This window comes from Mesoplodon densirostris, chromosome 2 (assembly GCF_025265405.1).
Source record: "Mesoplodon densirostris isolate mMesDen1 chromosome 2, mMesDen1 primary haplotype, whole genome shotgun sequence".
In the NCBI taxonomy this organism is placed as follows: domain Eukaryota; kingdom Metazoa; phylum Chordata; class Mammalia; order Artiodactyla; family Ziphiidae; genus Mesoplodon; species Mesoplodon densirostris.
In genome coordinates, this window is record NC_082662.1 from 57,632,392 (window position 1) to 57,655,002 (window position 22,611).

A 22,611-nucleotide genomic window follows, 5' to 3' on the forward strand; every position below is an offset into this window, starting at 1 on the left:
CCAGGAAGATCCCACATGCCGCGGAGCGGCTGGGCCCGTGAGCCATGGCCGCTGAGCCTGCGCGTCCAGAGCCTGTGCTCTGCAACAGGAGAGGCCACAACAGTGAGAGGCCCGCATACCGCAAAAAAAAAAAAAAAAAGAAGAAGAAGAAGAAGTGGTGGTAGCACAGGTGGTTATGAAGGGCATAATGGTAGATAGTGATGGTGGCAACTATGGCAGATGGTAATAGAGGGGGGAGTGGACCAGGATGTGGAAACCAAGGTGGAGGATATGGTGGCTGCAATGAAGGAGAAAAGTTTGGCAGTGGGAACTATGGTGGTGGTGGGAACTATGATTTTGGAAATGATAATGGACAACAGCAGTCAAATTATAGGCCAACAAAGGGGGGCATTCCCTATGGTGGTGCTTATGGATATGAACGTAGTGGTAGAAGTAGTGGGTATGGTAGTAGAAGCTTCTAAGAACTTGGCATAGAAGGGCTACAGTTTTAGCAGGAGACAGAACAAGGAGTTGTCAGGAACGTTGCGGATTGCTTTGAGACAGTCGTCCCAAATGCATTAGAGGAACTACAGCAATCTGCCACAGAAGGAATAATTAATGAAGATCATCCTTAGTCAGAAAAGTTACTGCAGCTTAAATAGGAAACCCTTCTTGTTTAGGGCTGTCATAGTCAGTGGGCACAAAGGGCCATTGATGACTCATGCGATGTAGTGTCAATTAGACGTACATTCCTGAGATCTTTTACCGGTTGTAGCTTTTTCCTTTTTCTTGCATCAGGCATATTGCCCTGATTTGCAAATTGTGGTAGTAGTACCAGACATTTTAAAAATAGGAAATTACAGCCTTTGCAATGACTTCAACTAATGATAAAACCTTCTAGGTGTCAACGTGAAAAGGTACAAGGTGAATAAAAATACTTGAAGACCACAGGTATAGAGATAAGAATGCAGAGGCTTTGCTGTGAGGAGGCATAGAGGCTGTTTGTCAGTTGTGTGTCCTTGGGCAAGTTACTTTACCTCTATTCAGTTTCCTCCTCTGTGTATGCAATCCTTGTAGGAGGATTAAGTGAAATAAGACACATAAAAGAGCATAGAACAGGGTAGATAATAAATAAATAGAACTTCCTTCCTTCTTACAACAATGCTTCAAAAAGGTATTGATTGCTTCATTCAACAGTTATTTTTAGCACCCACATGTCTGTGACTATTCTAGGACCTGCAGATAGGGGCTGAATAAGGTAAACAAGGTCCCTAGAACATGGATAAGAGTGATCTCTTGGAGCCAGATTGTCTGGATTTGAATCCACTCTTTACTAGCTGTATAATCATTGACAGCTTATTTAATTTGTCTCCGTTTCATGACCTGCAAAACATGCATCATAACAGTACCTCAGAGGGTCGTTGTTTTGCACTGTAAAGGAGCTAGCAACGTGCCTGGCACACAGTAAACACTCAGTAAATTTTACCTATTAACGTGATTCTTCATGAAGCTTGAGGCTGATGTGGAGAGAAGGGGGGAGAGAATATTGGTCTGCATTTTATAGGTAAAGAAACTGAGGTTCAGAGAGGTTAAGTAAACTGCTCAAGTCAAATAGTTGGGTGAAGTCCTCTGTTCCATCAGACTTCAAAGCCTGCGTGCTCGGCTATTCCTGTCTAACCTAGTGGACTCTTTCATGGCCTGTCTTCTCCCGGACAGTCCCCTTTACAAATTCCATTGGTGGGGGCAGGAGTTTGAAAGATTTTTCAATGGGGGATGTAGAAAAATCCAAGAACACAATTTGTAAGCCTCCAGAGCTCTTCATTATCAGGTCTGTCCCCTGCAAAGTCTAGCTTCTGTCCCTTTGGATGAAAGAGAGCATCAAACAAGTCGTAAGGAAGGAACTCAGAATAAGTCTCAGGAAACATGCCATACGTGGAGGTGGTGATTGCCTTAGGTTTGATACAATATCGACACTGGCCTTTGTTTGTTTGTTTGCTTGTTTTAAATTTTGAAATGGTGCCATGTTACAGGCGCTTTCCTACATGATGAACATATCAGGTCAAATACAGTAGTCTCTGCCTCTTCACAGCACGCAGAGTCCCACAGGTGAAACCAGAAACCCTCCCACAATGAGCTGTATCCTACCATAATGATGATATGAAAAGCCAGCTGTAGGACTCCTGAGAAGGAGCGAGCTCTAGGGCCAAGCGAAACTCCAGAGGAGGCGGCATGCAAACTGGACCTTGAGGCATAAGTAGGTGCGTCCTAGTTAGAGAAGAGGAAGTAGAATATTCTGGGATCTGAGCAAAGATCTGAAGAGAGGGAAGGAGAGTTAGATGGAAGGGGCTGAGACACAATGTGCAGAAAGGAATTTGGTGGACAGGCAAGAGGATGCAGTGCCATGATGGCAGGGACTTTCCTTGCTCACTCTGATGCCTCAGATGGTACCTGGCACATGGTTGGTACTCATTAATTACCTGTTGGCTAACTGAATGGTAAAACACGTACCTACTTCCGGTGATTCTGACTTGACTGATCAGGGAGAGGGCTGGGGCACTGGTATGTTTTAAAAACTCCCCAGGTGTTTCTAATGTACTTCCAAGTTTAGTACTGAACTGAATGAATGACCTGAACCAGTGGAGCTGAGAAAATTTATCTTCCTAGTTTTCTGTGAGTCAGAAGCCTTACTCCTTGAAAACGTTTTGGGTGAAGGTACAATAGTATTGTCCTGTTTTTTTTGTTTGTTTGTTTGTTTTTTGTTGTTTTTTTTGCTGTACGCAGGCCTCTCACTGTTGTGGCCTCTCCCGTTGTGGAGCACAGGCTCCGGAAGCGCAGGCTCAGCGGCCATGGCTCATGGGCCCAGCCGCTCCGCTGCATGTGGGATCTTCCCGGACCGGGGCACGAACCCGTGACCCCTGCATCGGCAGGCAGACTCTCAACCACTGCGCCACCAGGGAAGCCCTATTTTCCTGTTTTATACAGGGGGAAATGTAAGCTGCCAAAAATTTGTTTAAAAAATAAGTCTGGCTGATACAGTAAAATATTAATGGTAGAATCTAGGTATACAGGTGGGTGTATAAAATTTTTCAATTTAGATGTTTTCAAATTTTTTCTTAATAAAATGTTGGAGAGGGGTTTTCCTGGTGGCGCAGTGGTTGAGAGTCCGCCTGCCGATGCAGGGGACACGGGTTCGTGCCCCGGTCTGGGAAGATCCCACATGCTGCGGAGCGGCCAGGCCCGTGAGCCATGGCCGCTGAGCCTGCGCGTCCTGAGCCTGTGCTCCGCAATGGGAGAGGGCACAACAGTGAGAGGCCCGCGTACTGCAAAAAAAAAAAAAATGTTGGAGAAAAATTAGCTTGAATCAGAGCTAAAACATGATAATTGAGTCTCAATGAGAAACTGACAGAAACCTGAGTGTCATTTAGTCCAGTATCCTATGAGGGGTTAGAGAGGAGCAGTAGAGGCCTCCCTGGTAGGAAACAGTGGTGCTGTGGTGGTGTGTTGGTCCACTTGGTTGGAGGAGAAGCAGGGGTCTCTGCTAAATGAACCCAGGGTGTTGATTCAGCTGGGTTCAAGTGACTTTAGGTAATTGGTGTGATGTTTCTGCACCTTAGTTTCCTCATCTGTTAAGTGAGAGTCATATTAATAGCTTTCTTAAGTACCAAACTCACAGAGCTGTTATGAGGATCAAATGATGTAAATGGTAGAAATCTAATAGTTTTCAAAGGCAGATACAAGGACTTTCCAAGAAATCTGACGATACAGATACTGTTAAGGGAATTAGTTTCTGGATCTTGGTTTCCATAAGTAATTCTGCTAGAAAGGATTTCTCTGAGGAAATGATGAGTGTTGAGGTGTTATGCCGGTTTTCCATTCCCAACTCCTCATGCAAAATCATTTTTATCCCATTTGATAAAATAAAAAGACATAGTTGGGCTTCCCTGGTGGCACAGTGGTTGAGAGTCCGCCTGCCGATGCAGGGGACACGGGTTCGTGCCCCGGTCGGGGAGGATCCCACATGCCGCAGAGTGGCTGGGCCCGTGAGCCAGGGCCGCTGAGCCTGTGCGTCCGGAGCCTGTCCTCCGCAATGGGAGAGGCCACGGCAGTGAGAGGCCTGCGTACAGCAAAAAAAAAAAAAAAAAAAAAAAAGACATAGTTGTCCCCATCTTATTATGGTAACTTGCACTGGGTGTAAAATCCTCCAGGCCTCCAAAGAGACTATTTAAAATACTAGGGTAGGCTAAGCCTCTTCTAATCCAGGTTGCCTGCACCCAAAGTCGGGCTTGTGTTTTTTCTTGACTTATGCCACATCCTGTGAAGAAGGAAATGTGGCCTCTGGGATGGACTATTTTGACCCCGTTAGATGTTTTGAATCCAGTTACACTGTAGAGTAGGGACATGATGGCATTTTTCATTTAACAACCTCAACCTTTCCATCCCCTGACTATTGTCAAAGAATCTATCACTTCTGGAAATTCCCTGGCGGTCCAGTGGTTAGGACTCTGCACTTCCACTGCAGGGGGCATGGGTTCGACCCCTGGTCAGGGGAACTAAGATCCTGCATGTCATGCAGTGTGGCCAAAAAAGAATCTATCCCTTCTGACAGTCTTGTGACAGCAAACAAACAAATGGGGGTGGGGGAGGGGTGGGGGAGGGGTGGGGAGTATTGATCAAAAATTTAAAAACTGAACAGCACTTTATATACTTTATTTCATTCAGGAACAAATTTCTCAGCAAGATCCTCTCTCTCTTTGAATTCAGAAGTGAGATGGTTGTCATGAGAATGTGTCTTAATATATTTATTTGGATAGAAAAATGTAGTCAGATCTTTTTTGACAGAAAAACAATCTGATTTGGCTGGTTGGTTTGACAGTGAGGGTTGACTTTTCCAGTTAGATGTTAGGCAGATATTTCCATGAGCTAAAAATACAGCACCAAGAGTTTTGAATAAAATATGTTTAAATCACACTGTTTAAGCGAGAAAAATTCCTTGTCAAAATTTTTATTACCTAAGGTATTTGGAAATTAATGGTATTTTCATTTTCTAAACCTTTCTGAACATACCACGTCAATCAAAATGCCTATAGGTGGAAAAGTAACAAGTCTGATTTAATAATTGTTTGATAATTCTTGAGAAAGCCCTTTTGATAAACTTCCCAGAAATCCAGAAAGTCATTGGCTTTCCCGACTGGATAACAAATGCTTTTGCAAGTCAGGTATTTTCTAATTCTTTGCTTGCAACAGAATTGAGGGAAGAATCGAGTTTCAGCTAATAGATAAAATGCATTTTAATGATAGATCACTCTGCAGTTTTTGGAATATAACTTGGAAGGAGTTCAAAGAACTGAATGCTATTGCTGCAACAAAACTCTATTCCCATCCTCTGATTTGTGTGGAAAAGTTTTCTTAACGCTTATGTCTATAAAACGGAAAATAGAGTGGAATTAATATTGAACATTTTCTCAGCCTAGCAGTAACATTTATGAGGTAATTTTTTAAAGTATAATTTATCTTAGTAAGAGAGGCATTTATAATAAAATATTAATTTTATTAGTATAGCAGAGCTCTTGTCCCTCACCCATATCCTCTTAACCCTCCCATGAGATCACCGGCAGACAATTCCTATCATGCAGATGGCTTCCTGTGTTTTTCTGCTTGAGGGACGCCTCAGGAGAAACCTTCTACCAATGAAAACAAGCTAGTGGACTAATACCCTAGGACAGTTCTGAGCTGTGTTCTACACAGTCATTCAAAAAGTCCCTGTGAGGATGAGCTCCAGTTGCCTCTTGAGGTGATCCACTAATTCATGTATCGGGCTTTTTTCTCTTTCCATTTTTCACTTCTCTCCCTTACCATGCTTTCCAGGATCACCTCTCAAAAAAAAGACTTACGCCCAATTTATTTACTCAGGATCTGGGAGAATCCCAAGTTAAGAAAGTCAGATTCTAAGGATACAATAGTGAGCTTTCATTATATGTACTTCATTATATGTATTATATTGCATGAAAATAGTAATGTAAGCTACACAAGGACAGATTTTTGTCCGTTTTATTCACTGATATATTACAAACATCTAGAACAGTGCTTGAATCATAGCGTTTAATGAGTAGTAGTAATAGCTAATATTTATTGAGTGCTTAGTATGTGCTTGATATATGATTTTTTCAGAAAGCATTTAATCATCAAAAAAAATCTTATGATATAGCTATTATTATTATTATTCCCCTTTTGGATATAAAGGAATTAAGGTTAAACAATGGATCCATAGCACCCGTCTTGTAAATTGTGGATCCTGGTTTCTAACTAAGGTCCCTTTGATACTGGACCCCGTTCTTTTCTAATTTTTTGTTTTTGCTTTTTTGTTGTTGTTGTTGTTGTTGTTATATGTCCGACTCCTCCATTGGTCTTAAATTTTATGAAATGTAGGGTCCCTATTCAACTCTGCATCCCCAACACCTAGCCTAGAAGCTGGAATAAAGTAGGAACTCAGTAATGTTTGTTGAATGAATAAAATGAATAGTGGCTTATTTATACATATCTATGTTGAGGAAGAAAGGAAAAGGATGTATTCTGGATCCAGTTGGAGAAAAGCCTTGAATATAACCTGAGATATGGTCTACTTTAAGACAAGGTATTTTTAGGATGCTGCCATTTAAAACTCCCCTGAGGGGCTTCCCTGGTGGTGCAGTGGCTAAGAATCTGCCTGCCAATGCAGGGGACACGGGTTCAAACCCTGTCTGGGAAGATTCCACATGCTGCAGAGCAACTAAGCCCGTGTACCACAACTACTGAGCCTGCGCTCTAGAGCCCACGAGCCACAACTACTGAGCCCACGTGCCACAACTACTGAGCCCGCGAGCCTAGAGCCCGTGCTCTGCAACAAGAGAAGCCACCACCACAATGAGAAGCCCGTGCACTGCAACAAAGAGTAGCCTCCGCTCGCTACAACTAGAGAAAGCGCACGCACAGCAACGAAGACCCAACACAGCCAAAAATAAAAAATAAAATAAATAAATTGATTAAAAAAAAAAACTCCCCTGAGATTTTGTTTTTCCCTTGACCGCACCCTGTGACATGGGGAACTTTCCCAACCAGGGATGGAACCCACATCTCCTGCAGTGGAAGCTCGGAGTCTTAACCACTGGACCACCAGGGAAGTCCTCCACTGAGATTTTTGATTCCACCACCCATTCAACCAGGAGTCTATTTTGGCTAGTGTTTGGAACTGACTTCCTTGTTGAATTTTCCTTCATCTAAGAATTTAACCCATATCTCTTTCTTTCATTTAGAGGTTTCCTGGCAGAGGTATTTAAACCACTTCTGAACCTGAATTCCTTGTATCCGATAATCTGTGAGTCAATGAAAATGGGACTCTTTTGACCATTATTGTATTAAGTGCCTGGCATGCAGTTGGCACTCAATAAATGCTGTTAAATAAATGAAGGAGGCAGAATTAGAGAGTGGAAATTTTCTAGTTTCCAGTGATTATCCATGAACAATTAAAAAATATGTGTATCTTCAATGCTTTACATAAGTTAATACTTACTGGATTTGTAAAAAAAGCAACTTCAAATTTATTTATTTATTATTTATTTATAACTTTAATTAATTTTTTTGGCTGCATTGGGTCTTCGTTGCTGCATGTGGGCTTTCTCTAGTTGTGGTGAGTGGGGGCTGCTCTTCATTGCAGTGCGTGGGCTTCTCATTGCAGTGGCTTCTCTTGTTGTGGAACATGGGCTCTAGGCATGAGGGCTTCAGTAGTTGTGGCAGGTGGGCTCAGTAGTTGTGGCTTGCAGGCTCTAGAGTGCAGGCTCAGTAGTTGTGGCTCAGGGGCTTAGTTGCTCTGGGGCATCTGGGAGCTTCCTGGGCCAGGGCTCGAACCTGTGTCCCCTGCATTGGCAGGCGGATTCTTAACCACTGCGCCACCAGGGAAGTCCCAACTTCAATTTTAGATAATGTGAAATTTTAGCAAAATGAATCTTAGTTCTTCAACTATGATGTGAAAATTGTAGCTTTTAAATTTTTCTGTGACTAAAATTAATATTTATTATGAATCTATATCAGGATGCTTTAACTGTGGGCAATAGAAAATATAACTCAAATTGACTTAAATAATAAAGAATTTATTGGCTAATGTAAGAGGACATCCAAAAGTAGGGAAGAATTCAGGTTTGGTCTATTGGTTGAATTATGTCATCAAGGACCAAGTTCTTTTCATCTTTCTGCTCTGTCATTCATGCTGTTGGCTTCAAACTCATTCTGGTCCCCCTCGTGACTGTAGGGTGGCTCTCAACAACAGTTGGGCTACAAAGATGTCTTGTTTCAACGAAAGATAGATTGGCTCCCATTGCTGACTGTAAACTTTCTCAGAAACTTCCATAAATTGCTTTTACTCATAATTGCTCAGAATTGGGTCACTTATCATTCTTGAATTAATTAATGGCAGGGGGCAGCTGAAATGCCCTTGGATCAATCAGGTATATCACTTGAGTCAGGATCAGTTTCTCAAGTTTCATTGCTGGTCTTCAATTAGAGAGAGAGGGAATAGCTACTAGGGAGTCAAACATAATGTCTAGCCCAACCCTAGCTTATACCTAGGTTGTAAAAGCTTCATCTCAGTCAATTCAGTGTTGCTATGCTTTGCTCCAGTTTTGGTGGAGAGTGGGACTTTGGAAGTGCCATAATTTTGAGGAAGCATCCTGGTCTAGTTGTCACCCATCCACACCTGTTCTTGGTTTTGTTTTTTTGTTTTTTGGTGGGATCTTAGTTCCCAGACCAGGGATTGAACCCCTGGGCCCTCAGCACTGAGAGTGCAGAGTCCTAACCACTGGACTGCCTGGGAATTCTCGTGTTTACATCTGGTTTTCAACCACAGCTGACCCGTCCTCTTTCTCTTCCTCTCGCACCACTCTCTTTTGAGTAAACAGAAATACTCTGCTGAGGCGTGTTGGGAACTGTGTGGAGTATTTTCATGTCTGTCTGTCTAGTCAGGGATTTTAAACACAATGCCTGGGGACTTCCCTGGTGGTGCAGTGGTTAAGAATCCTCCTGCCCATGCAGAGGACAGGGGTTCGAGCCCTGGTCCGGGAAGATCCCACATGCCGCGGAGCAACTAAGCCCGTGTACCACATGAGCCTGCACTCTAGAGCCCACGAGCCACAACTACTGCAGCCTGTGTGCTTAGAGCCTGTGTTCTGCAACAAAGAGTAGCCCCCGCTCGCTGCAACTAGAGAAAGCCCACGCACAGCAACGAAGACCTAACTCAGCCAATAAATAAATAAATAAGTAAATAAATTTTAAAAATTAAAAAAAATAAATACATAAATAAACTCAGTGCCTGTAGGGGAAAGTCAGTATAGTAGACCAGGAACAAGATTATAGGGAGTGAGGACTGGTGAAGCTAGGAAGGGCATGCTCCATTCAAAGTCATTCAAAATCACATTGTTTAAAAACCCTGGGCTTTCCAAACAAGACCTGCTTGTGGACAAGATTCATTCTGTGATGCACTTCACTCTGGGGTTTTGCCATTTCTCTAGGTCCTACCTGGGGAAGCAGCTACACACCTTCCCTGCCTTTGGATCTTCCCAGTCTCTGCTGTCTCTTTCATCCTCCCTGCTGGGCTCAGTCCTGGGAAGTCAACAGGTAGGCAGGTAACCCCTTCTTTCCAGGAAATCATTTTCACTTAAATTCTCCTCTCTCTCATCTTCCTAGCCCAGGGGATTTTTCCAATTTCAGGATATGGGAAGTAGAAAGCTTTCTACCATTTGAAGACTTCCAAATCAATTGTATTTACTAAGCACAAGCATTTTTTCCCACTTCTTCTGGGGCCCTAGCCCAAAACTCAAAGCCAAGAAAAGACTCTTGGCTTCTCTCTTTCTGCTGCATTACCTTTCTTAAGATGATGGGCATAACATTCCTCAGCTGTTGCATAAAGAGGGAGAAGGATCGTGGGGTGAAATAGGGGAAAATGTTATCCTGCTATAGAAGAAATAGTGTCCATAACAAGGGAACATTCATCAGACTACACAGGGAATGTCTTGTATGTTGCTGTGTATCTCATCTTAGAAAGAATATATTTATCCACAAAGATCCAGGGAGGTAAAGGGATTCTGAATCACATTATATAAGTATCTAATCAATAAGACTTCTATACAACATTCAGCATCCAAGGCTGAGGATGTAACAGTCAAGATAGGCTAGTTTATGCTGTGATAATAAATGACCTCTGCTCCATGCACAGCTGGATTGGCCCATGCTCCAGCTGGCAGCGAGCTTTAACATCTGGGACCCAACTGGGTCAGTGGGGACCTGCGTGCAGTGGGCACGGCCAATGCACCAGGCTGGAGGGTGAGCCTTGTGCCCGGAGTGGGACACAGCCGACACCTCCAGATAAGGCCCAGGGTGGCCAGGGGACCTCCGGTGCCAGGCGAAAATATCTTCCTGTTTGCGTCTAACCTCATCGGTTATGGACAGATTGTCTTCACCATCATTTCTTTCTACTTCATGCTCTGCTGCCCCCCTCATGGCCTCCTCCTTCGACCTGTTCAGTGGACATCTGGACGCTTTTGATGGACACACTGCTCGAGTCCTTAATCAAGGGACCGGGTTTGGGGCCATGCTGGACATGCGGGCAGACTGCTGTTCTACAATGTGTCTGCTGGTCAACCTGGCCCTACTGTACCCTCATGCCACCCTCCTCTTCCAGCTCAACATGAGCTTGGATGTGGCCAGCCACAGGCTGCACCTCCACAGTTCCGTGGTCCAAGGTGGTGAAAGTCACAAGATGATTAACCTGTCTGGAAATCCAGTGCTTTGCACCTACTACACCTCCAGACCTGCTCTATTTATCCTGGGTGCTGGAAATGAGCCCTTCTACTGCCTTCTCCTCTGTCATGTTCTCTGTAATCCTGGGGACCAGTCCCTCCCCTGTGATCTCTCAAGGACCTTTAGTTGGCTTTGTGGGTCTTTTCCGAATGCGCCTCTGGATCACCACCTGATCACAGCCGCCTGCAACATGGCTGCCTTGGACGCAGCAGATCGTGCCAACAAGACGTGACCGTGGAACCCCCAGTCCCTGGCTGCCCACCAGCCCTGGGAGTCTCACTGTGCCACATGGCTCCCCTGTCCCTCCTAGGAGGTCCCAGGCTCACATCTTCCCAATGTGTCATCCAACCTGCTGGGAAGGGGGGCCAGCCTCTTTGGTGATGTCATGTTCTCCGTAATCCTGGGGACCAGTCCCACCCCTGTGATCTCCAGGGACCTGGACTTCAAATCAGGAAGGATGCTCAGGAGGGCCCATCCACACGGGCAGTGCTCCTGGGACCCCAAGAGAGCTGTCTGAGGACTGGGTATTGTCACACCCGCTGGCTCAGCCCTGGGATCTGGCTTGGCCTGAGACCTTAGGGACACTTGAGCGAGGGAGGTGGGGTAGGGGCCAGGTTTCCCAAAAGGCAGGGATTCAGACCTCTGCCCCTGGCTAGAGGAATCCTGTGGGTCTAATGGTCAGGAGAGAAGGGGCTGTTGAGATCCCCATTGCAATCTCCTCTGTCCTGGCTCTGAAAACCTTGATAATGAAGGTGGGAGTGTCACTGGAAAACAAACTAACAAACAAACAGAAAAACCCTCAAAAATCTTGGTGACTTACAAAATTAAAAATTTATTTCTTGCTCCTGTTACATGTCCATCACATTTCATTCTTTTCTAGGGAGATGGAGTCAGCTTTACTCTGGAACACACACCATTTGCTGACCATTTTGGCCAAGAGGAAATGGACAAGGGGAACCCTGACTCTTAAAGCAATTGCTAATATTTGCTAAAGCAAATCACATGGCCTGAGATGGCAAAATGAGGAGGGCTATTTCATGATGGGAAATCAGAATACTTCATGGACAGTTATATAATCTACCATGTAGGAAGTCCTGTATCATCTTCTTTGGGGGTCCTCTGTGGTTCATCTGAGAACCCCCAGGGATTTACATGGTTCAAAATGAGGTCTCATACAAGGCATAGTGATATTTAATACATATTAGCTATTATTGTTATTATTATTAATATTTCATTAAGAAGGGAACATTCTATATGAGGATGAACAGGAGAAATTTCTGGTATTTTTTTTAATTTAAGTGTAGTTAATTTACAATGTTGTGTTAGTTTCAAGTGCACAACAAAGTGATTCAGTTATTTGTGTATATATATTATTTTTCAGATTCTTTTCCATTATAGGTTGTTACAGGACATTAAGTATATTTCTCTGTGCTATACAGTAGGTCATTGCTTACCCATTTTATATATAGTAGTGTGTACAGGTTAATCCCAAACTGCCAATTTATCTCTCACCCCCTTACCTCTGCTAACCCCTTTGGTAACTATAAATTTGTTTTCTATGTCTGTGAGTCTATTTCTCTGGTATTTCTTGCTTGAACAGCAAAAGACACACTGGTGTGCTAGTCTCCAGCAAGATACCATATTACATGAGGAATGGTTGAGTAATTCAGAATATTCAGCTCGAGGAAGAGAAGCCCCAGGTGGGACAATATGGCTGCCTTCAAATGTATGAAAGTCTTTATGTGAAAACAAATTACACGAACAACGTGCAGGTCCCCAGGAGACAGCCCTGGTAGTGGAATAAATTTGTCTGGCAGGCTTAATTCTTCCAAGAACCTGCCTTTAGTGTCATGAAGCACAACGAGCTTTGTGGTGGTTGAAGAACCAATAATAATGAAACTTACACTTACATAGTCCTTAGTATATGCCAGGCATTGTTCCAAGTCTTTATATATACTAATTTAAGCTCAAAACAATCCTATGAGATAGGAACTATTATTTTCCCATTTTTTTTCAGGTGGAAAAAATGAAGTACAGATTAAGGAACTGCTAACGTCACACATCTGTAAGTGGTAGAGCCAATGACTGAACTTGCCAGTCTGTCTCTAGGGTCCATCCTCTTAACCCTTGTGCTATATTGCCTTTGTATAGTTGGAATTCACTTGGAAAGCCTTATTTAATCAGTCTTATAACTGGTCATCGAATTTCTGATCTTTGTTTCGCCTCTGGGTCTTCTGTGCAACTCTACAACAAGACACTTTAAAAAAAGTTGAAGTACAGTTGATATACAGTATTGTGTTTCAGGTGTACAGCAAAGTGATTCAGTTTTATCTATCTATCTATCCATATATTTTTTTCACATTCTTTTCCATTATAGGTTATTACAAGATACTGAATATAGTTCCCTGTACTATACACTAGATCCTTTTTGTTAATCTATTTTAGGTATAGTAGTGTGTATCTGTTAACACCATACTCTTAATTTATCCAACCCCCTTTCCCCTTTGGTAACCATGTTTGTTTTCTATGTCTGTGGGACTGTTTCTGTTTTGTAAATAAATTCATTTGTATTATTTTTTAGATTCCAGTGATGTTATATAATATTTGTCTTTCTCTGTCTGACTTACTTCAGTTAATATGATATTCTCTAGGTCCATCCATGTTCCTGCAAATGGCAAGATTTCATTATTTTATGGCTGAGTAATATTCCATTGTATATATATACCACATCTTCTTTATCCATTCATCTGTTAATGGACACTTAGTTTGCTTCCGTGTCTTGGCTACTGTAAATAATTCCGCTATGAACATTGGGGTGCATGTATCTTTTCAAATTAGATTTTTTCATCTTTTCCAGGTATATGCCCAGGAGTGGGATCGCTGGATCATAGGGTAGCTCTATTTTTAGTGTTCTTTTGTATTTTGGCCATGCCCCACGGCTTGTGAGATCTTAGTTCCCTGGCCAGGGATTAAACATGGGCCCTCAGCCATGAGAGCATGGAGTTCTAACCACTGGACCGCCAGGGAGTTGCCTATTTTTAGTTTTTTAAGGAACCTCCACACTGTTCTCTATGGTGGCTGCACCAATTTACATTCCCACCAACAGTGCAAGAGTGTCCCCTTTTCTCCACATCCTCTCCAGCATTTACTGTTTGTAGACCTTTTAAATTATTTATTTATTTATTTATGGCTGTGTTGGGTCTTTGTTTCCGCGTGGGCTTTCTCTAGTTGCGGTGAGCGGGGGCTACTCTTTGTTGCGGCGTGTGGGCTTCTCATTGCAGTGGCTTCTCTTGTTGGGACCACGGGCTCTAGGTGTGTGGGCTTCAGTAGTTGTGGCATGTGGGCTCAGTAGTTGTGGCTCGTGGGCTCTAGAGCGCAGGCTCAGTAGTTGTGGCGCACGGGCTTAGTTGATCTACGGCATGTGGGATCTTCCTGGACCAGGGCTGGAACCCGTGTCCGCTGCATTGGCAGGTGGATTCTTAACCACTGTGCCACCAGGGAAGTCCCATGTAGACCTTTTGACGATGGCCACTCTGAACGGTGTGAGGTGATACCTCAGTGTAGTTTTGATTTGCATTTCTCTAATTATTAGCGATATTGAGCATGTTTACATGCACCTGGTGGCCCTCTGTGGGTCTTCTGTGGAGAAATGTCTATTTAGGAGTTCTGCCCATTTTTTGATTGGGTTGTTTGCTGTTTTGATATTGAGCTGTATGAGCTGTTTCTATATTTTGGAAATTAGCCCCTTGTCAGTCCCATTGTTTGCAAATATTTTCTCCCAGTCCATAGGTAAGACACACCTTTTAAATTATACTCAATTTCTACCCATTTGGTTTGTCACTCAGAATGAGTGGTCTGTAGTGACCTCTCACACAGCTGGGGGGTCTGTGATGGAGGCTGGAGAGCTGGGAGCCAAGTTTGGAGTTGGTGTGTTAGAGAGGTGGCAGTGGTAGTGGGGGAGGGCAGCTGGAACTTGACTCTGGAGTTGGTAGGCTGGCCTGTGGTTATGGGGTGGAGAACAAAGTGAGAATGCCACTTGAGAGCCAGATCCACAGTGAGCCAAGCTCCAGTCAAAGGGGTCTGGCGGCAAGATCTGGGGCACAGCCATGATCTGGCAACAAGCTGGCAGCGGGAGGCTGACAGATGAACTGGCAGGTTCAGGAAGGAAGATGTAAGTTAAAACCTGCAGAGATTCCTGAGGCGGAGGGCCTAGTGGGAAGAACCTTTCATAGGACCCTGCTGGCCTCACCTAGCTGTTTAGTGAGTGAAGCCAGGTTGAACATAAGTGACTTTCTCCTTGCTGTTAGTATTTCTCTACAGAGCAGCAATCCAGTGCAAAGCCCTCCTGACAGAGTCTTAGGACCCTCTTCACTCAAGTACTGAGGAGACTGGGTAGTGTGTAGTGGTTATGTGCCTTGACCCTGATGCCTGGGTTCAAATCCCAGCTCTGGCTCAGTGACACTGGGGGATAAATTACCTAACCTCTTAGTGTCTTAGTTTCTTCATCTATAAAATAAAAAGATAACAGTGTTACTTCTGAATCAGCATAGCACAGTGACTAAAGAGCACTGTCTCTGGAGTCAGAATGCTTGATTTATGTCCTTAATCTTCCACTTATGTCTGTGGGACCTCAGGCAAGTTACCAGATGTCTTGCTCCAGGTTTAAGGTCTATAAAATGGACACAAAATAATAGGCACGTATGACATAGGGCTGTGACAAGAATTAATATTATATATAACATAATAATAATATAATTATATATTATATTATATATATATATACACACATACAGAGAGAGAGAGAGAGAGAGAGAAACACTGGCACATAGCAAATACTCAATAAATGTTAATTATAGTCTATACTGCCCATATCAGAAGACCAAACTCAGAAGGCTCCCACAAGCAAGATCCCCTTTACCCATCGAACCTGATGAGCAATACTTGGGCGGAATAAACTCAGTGTTCAGTTCCAGTCCCTTCATTCAGTTGGAGCAGGAAGAAAGTTGCACTCCCCCTGGCAGTCAAATTTAAACAGAGGAAAGACACAGTCAAAGGCATCCAAAGTAGAGACTTGCCTACTAATCCCAAGGCAACTCTAAGAAGGAGTGATTGTGGTTAGGAAGGTGGCGTGAAGAGTGAGAATGACACAGTTTGTTCATCCCCACGACCAGATGTGCAAATCAGAGCAAAGTTCTGAGCAAGATATCATCATTTTATTACTACATTTGGAGGGTAGAGCTTCACAGATCGTTACCTTGCTTTTTAGTGTTTCACAGTGAAAAGACCTAGGGTAGGAGCTCAGCACCTTCATCTCCCAAGGAAGCACCTCTATCATAGACTGTTATTCCAGGAGCAATTTGTAAGTAGTCTTTTGCTCATGGAGAATAATGGGTCATGCCCGGTAAACATGAGGAATGTTGATTTCTTTCCTCCCAGTTCTTTTTTTTAACTGCTTGGGAACTTTTTTTTTTTTTGTCTGAGAGCAAGCTTGTAAAAAAAAATGCTGCTGCCTCTTTTCAATAACTGCTAAGATGTTACAGGTTAATAACCATGTTAACTAGTAAAATTTGGAGGTAAGATGATTCTTTCGCTTGTAAGAATGTGCTACTGTCACACAATGTCACATAATGGCATGTTAGTCCTCACCATTTATTCTTCTCTCAATACAACTGTTACTGAGTACAAGCTCACTCTACTCGCCGCATGACAGGCCAATAAATGGGGAGACAAGGTGTTGAGGCAAGGAATAGTGACTTTATTCAGAAAGCCGGGCATCTGAGAAGATGGCAGACTAGCGTCCTAGAGTACCATCTTATCAGGGTGTGGATGATAGTTTCTTTTATAGAACGGAGAGGGTGGGGAGGTGAGGAGGTAAAGTAAAAGTAAAAAGGCCATAAGTCTTGCAAAATATCTCCTGGTTTGGTCAGCCTCAGGGAGGGGATGTGTTAATTTCTTGTTTCTTACAGCCATTCACAGGTGGGCAGGGTCAGAGCGTTTCCCTGAGAGCTGAACAAAGGCACTTTAGCTTAACATTCAGGCAGAGGGGCAGGTTCCCTGAGGCAGGTCATTTTGTATGCTTAAAGCTATAGACAGATTCCATATATATGTGTTAGCATACGGTATTGGTTTTTCTCTTTCTGATTTACTTCACTCTGTATGACAGACTCTAGGTCCATCACATATATATGGAATCTAAGGAAAAAAAAAAAAAGGGTCATGAAGAACCTAGGGGCAAGACAGGAATAAAGACACAGACCTACTAGAGAATGGACTTGAGGATATGGGGAGGTGGAAGGGTAAGCTGTGACAAAGTGAGAGAGTGGCATGGACATATATACACTACCAAACATAAAATAGATAGCTAGTGGGAAGCAGCCGCATAGCACAGGGAGATCAGCTCGGTGTTTTGTGACAACCTAGAGGGGTGGGATAGGGAGGATGGGAGGGAGGGAGATGCAAGAGGAAAGAGATATGGGAACATATGTATATGTATTACTGATTCACTTTGTTATAAAGCAGAAACTAACACACCATTGTAAAGCAATTATACTCCAATAAAGATGTTAAAAAAAAAAAGCTATAGACAGCATCCTTTTAGTGATTACAGCAACAAAAAGCAACGGAGAGCAAAGGTTAAAGTAAAAGAAACAGATCCAACATAGAGTCAGATTTTGTTCTTCCCTGTTACACAATCTTTTGGTGTCTTAAATATTTCATGAGTGCCTACAGGTAGAAAGGAGTCAGGCACTCTGGGGCTGATATCTTGTCCCTTCTTCCCATTATTTTACATCTTTCCTTTCCGAACCTTGCCATTTCCAAGTCACTAGCCTTTCTTCTGTCTGTGCAGAGACTTTATCCACTCTTCATTCACCTGTGAGTCAGTCATTCAGTGATATTTACTCTCTATGTCTGGAATCGATACCTAACTCTGTGGAGGCCACGATATACAAGATGAAGCCATTTTGTAAGCAGATAGACTGGGGGGGCCCTGGAGAAAGAGAACCAGGAATGGCTTTCTTGACACAAGTGAACTCTTTGGCTTAAGCCATTTTGTGAACTCATTTTGGCCTAAGCCTAGCCAAAGTGGGTTTACAATGCTCGCCCTTGAACAGGTGTTGGTAATTAATGATCTTAAGGGAATAAAGGAATGCAGGAACAGAGAAGACGCAGTCAAAGGATAGTGCAGTGACAAAGCAGAGTTCTAGTTCCTCCTTAAGGGATATACATAATAATATATCTTTGACTTCTGCAGGAATTAAGACCCCCACCCAGGTGTAGGACAGGATGATGATGTTGACCCTTCTTACTTCAGTCAACTAAGACTTGGACTCTCTGGACCTTTGCCCCAACTTTATGCTGAATTCTACTTTACTCAAGACCCTTCTTGAATATGCATGTACCCTTAGCTTAAAACTTCCCCAGTTTGGCTGTTTGGGGGAGACACTGCTTTGGGAAAGATCTCTGGTGTTCTTCTTACTTGCTGCAAGTAATAATAAATCCTTCCTTCTCCCAATCTTTGGCTTGGTTGTGTCTATTGACCGACACCCACCAAGAGGCAAACCCAGTTTTCGCGTAACAACTATGTTCAAGGAACCTATGGTCTATATTAAATACAACAGAAGTACGCATGAAATGATGATAGAAAGACAGTGATGGAGAATGATAGTGTGAAGAATGGGGGTGGGGTGGGGGCGTGAGGGTTAATGTTTGAAGTGAGAGCAGCATAATATCTGTGAACTATGGTTGAAGTGGTCACATCATTTAAAAAAATCCTGGTGAGGTTATATTAAATTACATTTCAAGGGTACACTTTGAAGTAAGTGAAAGCATCCCTGATGAAGCAAGAGATAATTTGATGTGGAGCTAGAGCTGATTCTAGGCGGTACATGGATCTGGCTTTAGATAATAATAAACTAAATGTTAAGAAAGTATTTCCTTTCTAATCCTATTTTTAAAATATATTTTAAAAATTTTATTTATTTATTTGCCTGTGCCGGGTCTTAGTTGCAGCACGTGGCATCTTCGTTGCCATGTGCGGGATCTTCAGTTGTGGCATGTGGGATATTGCAGCAAGTGGGATCTAGTTCCCTGACCAGGGATTGAACCTGGGCTCCCTGCATTGGGAGCATGGAGACCTAGCCACTGGACCACCAGGGAAGTCCCCCTTTCTTTTTTTTTTTTTTTTCTTTTTGCGGTATGCGGGCCTCTCACTGTTGTGGCCTCCCCCGCTGCGGAGCACAGGCTCCGGATGCGCAGGCCCAGCGGCCATGGCTCACGGGCCCAGCCGCTCCGCGGCATATGGGATCCTCCCAGACCGGGGCACGAACCCGTATCCCCTGCATCGGCAGGCGGACTCTCAACCACTGCGCCACCAGGGAGGCCCAGGGAAGTCCCCCTTTCTATTTTGAGCTGTATGTTTATAGACAAACAGAAAGTCTCATTTAGATGCTGCATGTCTTTTTTTTTGTTTGTTTTTTGTTTTGGCTAACACTTGGTAAACAACACACTTACTTTTTTTTTTTTAAACAAAGGTTAAGCTCAGAAACTCAAGAGGTAGATTTCAGCTGGAATTTGGTAACTTTATTTTATTTTTCTTGCATTTATTCTAGTGTATCCTTTTATTTATGGTTAGTGAGTTATATACAGTTTCTTTTCTAAATAAATTATTTAAACAAATTGAGTCGATATAAAGAAACATGATAAGCAGATTAGAACCAAGGTGGTACAAGGTTATGGCAAAATTGTGAAAGTAGTATGGAAATGACTGAAGTTTAGTAAATAAGAGCACTATGCCTGGAATGAGAAAATCTGGGTTTGAGTCCCTGCAATACCACCAACTAGCTCTGTGACCTTGGGAAGTTCACCTAATCTCTCAGAACCTTAGTATTCTCGTCTGTAAAATAGGAAGAAGAATCTCTACACGACCTTTGCAAGCTTGTGAGAATCTGATGAAGGAACGTGTAAAGTGTGAACAAATGTTGACTTTATATTATGTGAAGCTGCAGAGAGGCAACATGGCTTGATGGTGAGTGTGTTAGGATGGGGAGGGAGATTTGCCAACATTTACAGAGTACTTACTATGGGCAAAATGCTGTCGATTTTTGAAAGTAGAAAAATGAATTCAATTTGGCCTTAGCCCTCAGAGTTTACTGTTTGTCTATGGACTAACACATAGATGTGTATTATTCTGTAGACTGTGATACATATTATAAATGGGTTTAAAACCCTAGGCAAAGGAAATGGGAAGAAGCTGATTACATGAGCATTTGTGATAAGAATAGCTACCATTATGGCCCTTCCAAGGGCTAGGGAGTCTGTTAGGTACTTTGTCATACTAACTCATAACTCAGGAACTGAGATCAGAGAGGCTAAATAATTGTTCCATGGTTAATCATGGTGATGTTCATGAGTAAATACTTATTATATGCCCAGTCTTGTGCTAAATTCTCTTATACATTATTTCATTTAAGCCTTATTACAAGCCTGTGAGATAAGTCATATCTTCCTTTTACAGATAAGCAAACTAAGACTCACAGAGATCAGGAGGCTTGCAGTTAGTGAATGGTGCTGTTGCAGTTTAATCCTGGGGTGTCATTTGATTGCAAAACCCATTTCTTCCAATTCTACGGCTTCTAATCAGCGGCTGAGTTGTGGGACTGAGGATGGCTGTGCACAAGGAAGGTCCATTCAGGGCTCTTGAAATGTTAGGTTCTAATCTCAGCTGGGCTTCTCTAAGTTTACTATGTCAAAACTCCTCTTTTGTTTCATAATATATGTTCCTAAACTCTTAAAGGACCAAGTCCTAGGACCATGTGAGTGGCTAATATGGCTGCATAACACCATAAGGTGATACTGGTGAAGACATTTCAAAACTAGGCAGAAGAACTGGGCGAGAGGGCAAGGTAGGCTATCTACATCTAGTTTGCGGGGGCTAGAGGCTCTCTTTCCTGTGGGAACTTACAGAATCAATTCTTGGTAAATGCAAGGGGACCTTGTGCTAAATCCAATCTCCTCAATTTAGAAAGAGAAGAAGTTAACAGCCAAAGGTCCCACAGCAGGCAGAGGAATGAGACCGCACAGCTCCCCTGTCTCAATGCTCATTTCCCAAGAGCAGTGGTTTTCAGTGTGCTCTCCAGATCAGCAGCCCTAGCACTACCTGGGAACTTGTTAGAAATGCCCACCTCAGAACCACAGAATCAGAGACGGTGGAGGTTGAGCTCAGCACTCTGTTTGAACAAGCCTTCCGAGTCGTTCTGATGTATGCTCAGGTTTGAGAATGACTGCAAAGTATCTGCTATATACTATACAGCACATGGCAGGAAGAACAGTGGAGATTTGTCATCCCCTCCAAACCCCCAGAAATTCTTCTCCCTCTTTGTTCCCAGGAGAAGGACTAAAGGGGCTTAGTGTAACAACCCCCGAGATCCACAGAACACTGAGATATTTTAGACAGGGGGATGAACCTATGGAACAAACACTGGCCTGGGGTTGGCAGCCTGGGTGTGCTCCCAGGTAGCCAGAGACAGGTGCTGTCTGGCTATCAGTGTGTGGAGGAGAAGGGCTGGGACCTGGGATACCATCAGGCTTCCCCAGCCCCAGTCCAACACAGACAGAGCAGCCAGGAATCTAGAGAAGGCTCTTCTCCACACTGTCCCTCCGAGTCTGTGAGCCACGAGTTGGGCGCACTCAGAACCCTGCAGTGGATTTCCCAAAGGCAGGAGACAGGAGGCCTGTGGAAGGAGGGCAGAGGACCAGAGCCGGTGGGATGCAAAGGTGTATGGAAGGCACCCGTGTGCCCCTGCTGACGATTTTTTGCTTTATGTTGAAGGGACGATAATATCTGAGGTGGGGAGATAATGGAAATTGATTTGCACTTTAGCAGTATCTCTGGCAGCTGCATTACGGATGGATTGGCGGAAGCCGGAGGCTTGTGGGCAGGCGGTTATCACGCTAAATCCGAGTGGGAAATGAAAGCTGTGTGTGGTATGGGAACAGATTTCCCTGGGAACAGATTCTCTGGGAACAGAGAATATGGATTGGGATATTTGGTTATGCCGGGGAGGTGAGGGAGGAGATAGCACCCACCGGGACTCAGTGAGTTGTAAACGTAGTGCCAAAGTCCTGGCTTCTGAATTCCTAGAACCAGTCGGCTACAAGATCCTGAGGGCTGGATGATGTCCCCCCTCCCCGCCCCACCTTTTCCTCCTAACCCAAGGAACCTGGGCCTTGGAGTCCGGCAGATGAGAGTTCAAAATTCCCGCTGGAATGTAACTTCCACCGGGGCAGGATTCTCTCTCTGGTTCACAGCTATATGCTGAGGGACTAAAACAGTGTCTGGCACATAGTAGGGGCTCAATAAACATTTGCTGAATGAATGAATCAATGAATGGCTATACTCCAAGCCTCCTCTCCTCCCTTGTGCATACCCTACTTGGAACGGGTGTTGCTGAAGGAAATCACCTAGCCGCGAACTTGACGCACAGTAGGCGCTCAACATGTTGTGTTTTTCCTTCCTCTCCACAGAAGACGGGTCCCCAGCCGACCGCAAAAGGGGTTTTTTTGTCCCTTGCGTCTTCTCCACCTGCCTTCGCCCCCGCGGGCCCCACGGGGTCTTGGGGAGCAAGTGGGCCGGGGAGGCGGGTGGGAGCCGAGCTACGGGGCGGGGAGAGGCGCGGGCGGACTGACAGGCGGCTAGCGCGGGGCCGCTCTCCCCGCTTACGTAAGGCGCGAGTCCCGCGCGGCCGGCCGGGGCTCCGAATGGGGGCGGGCGGAGGCGGCGCCGCCCAGCGGGATCCGGGCTGGAAGCCT

General features: G+C 44.0%; 1 pseudogene; it reads left to right on the forward strand.

Annotated features, from left to right (window-relative positions):
* The first annotated feature begins 212 nt into the window (after nt 1-212).
* On the forward strand, nt 213-10,976 carry LOC132503115 (CDP-diacylglycerol--inositol 3-phosphatidyltransferase-like; annotated as a pseudogene).
* Nucleotides 10,977-22,611: the final 11,635 nt, after the last annotated feature.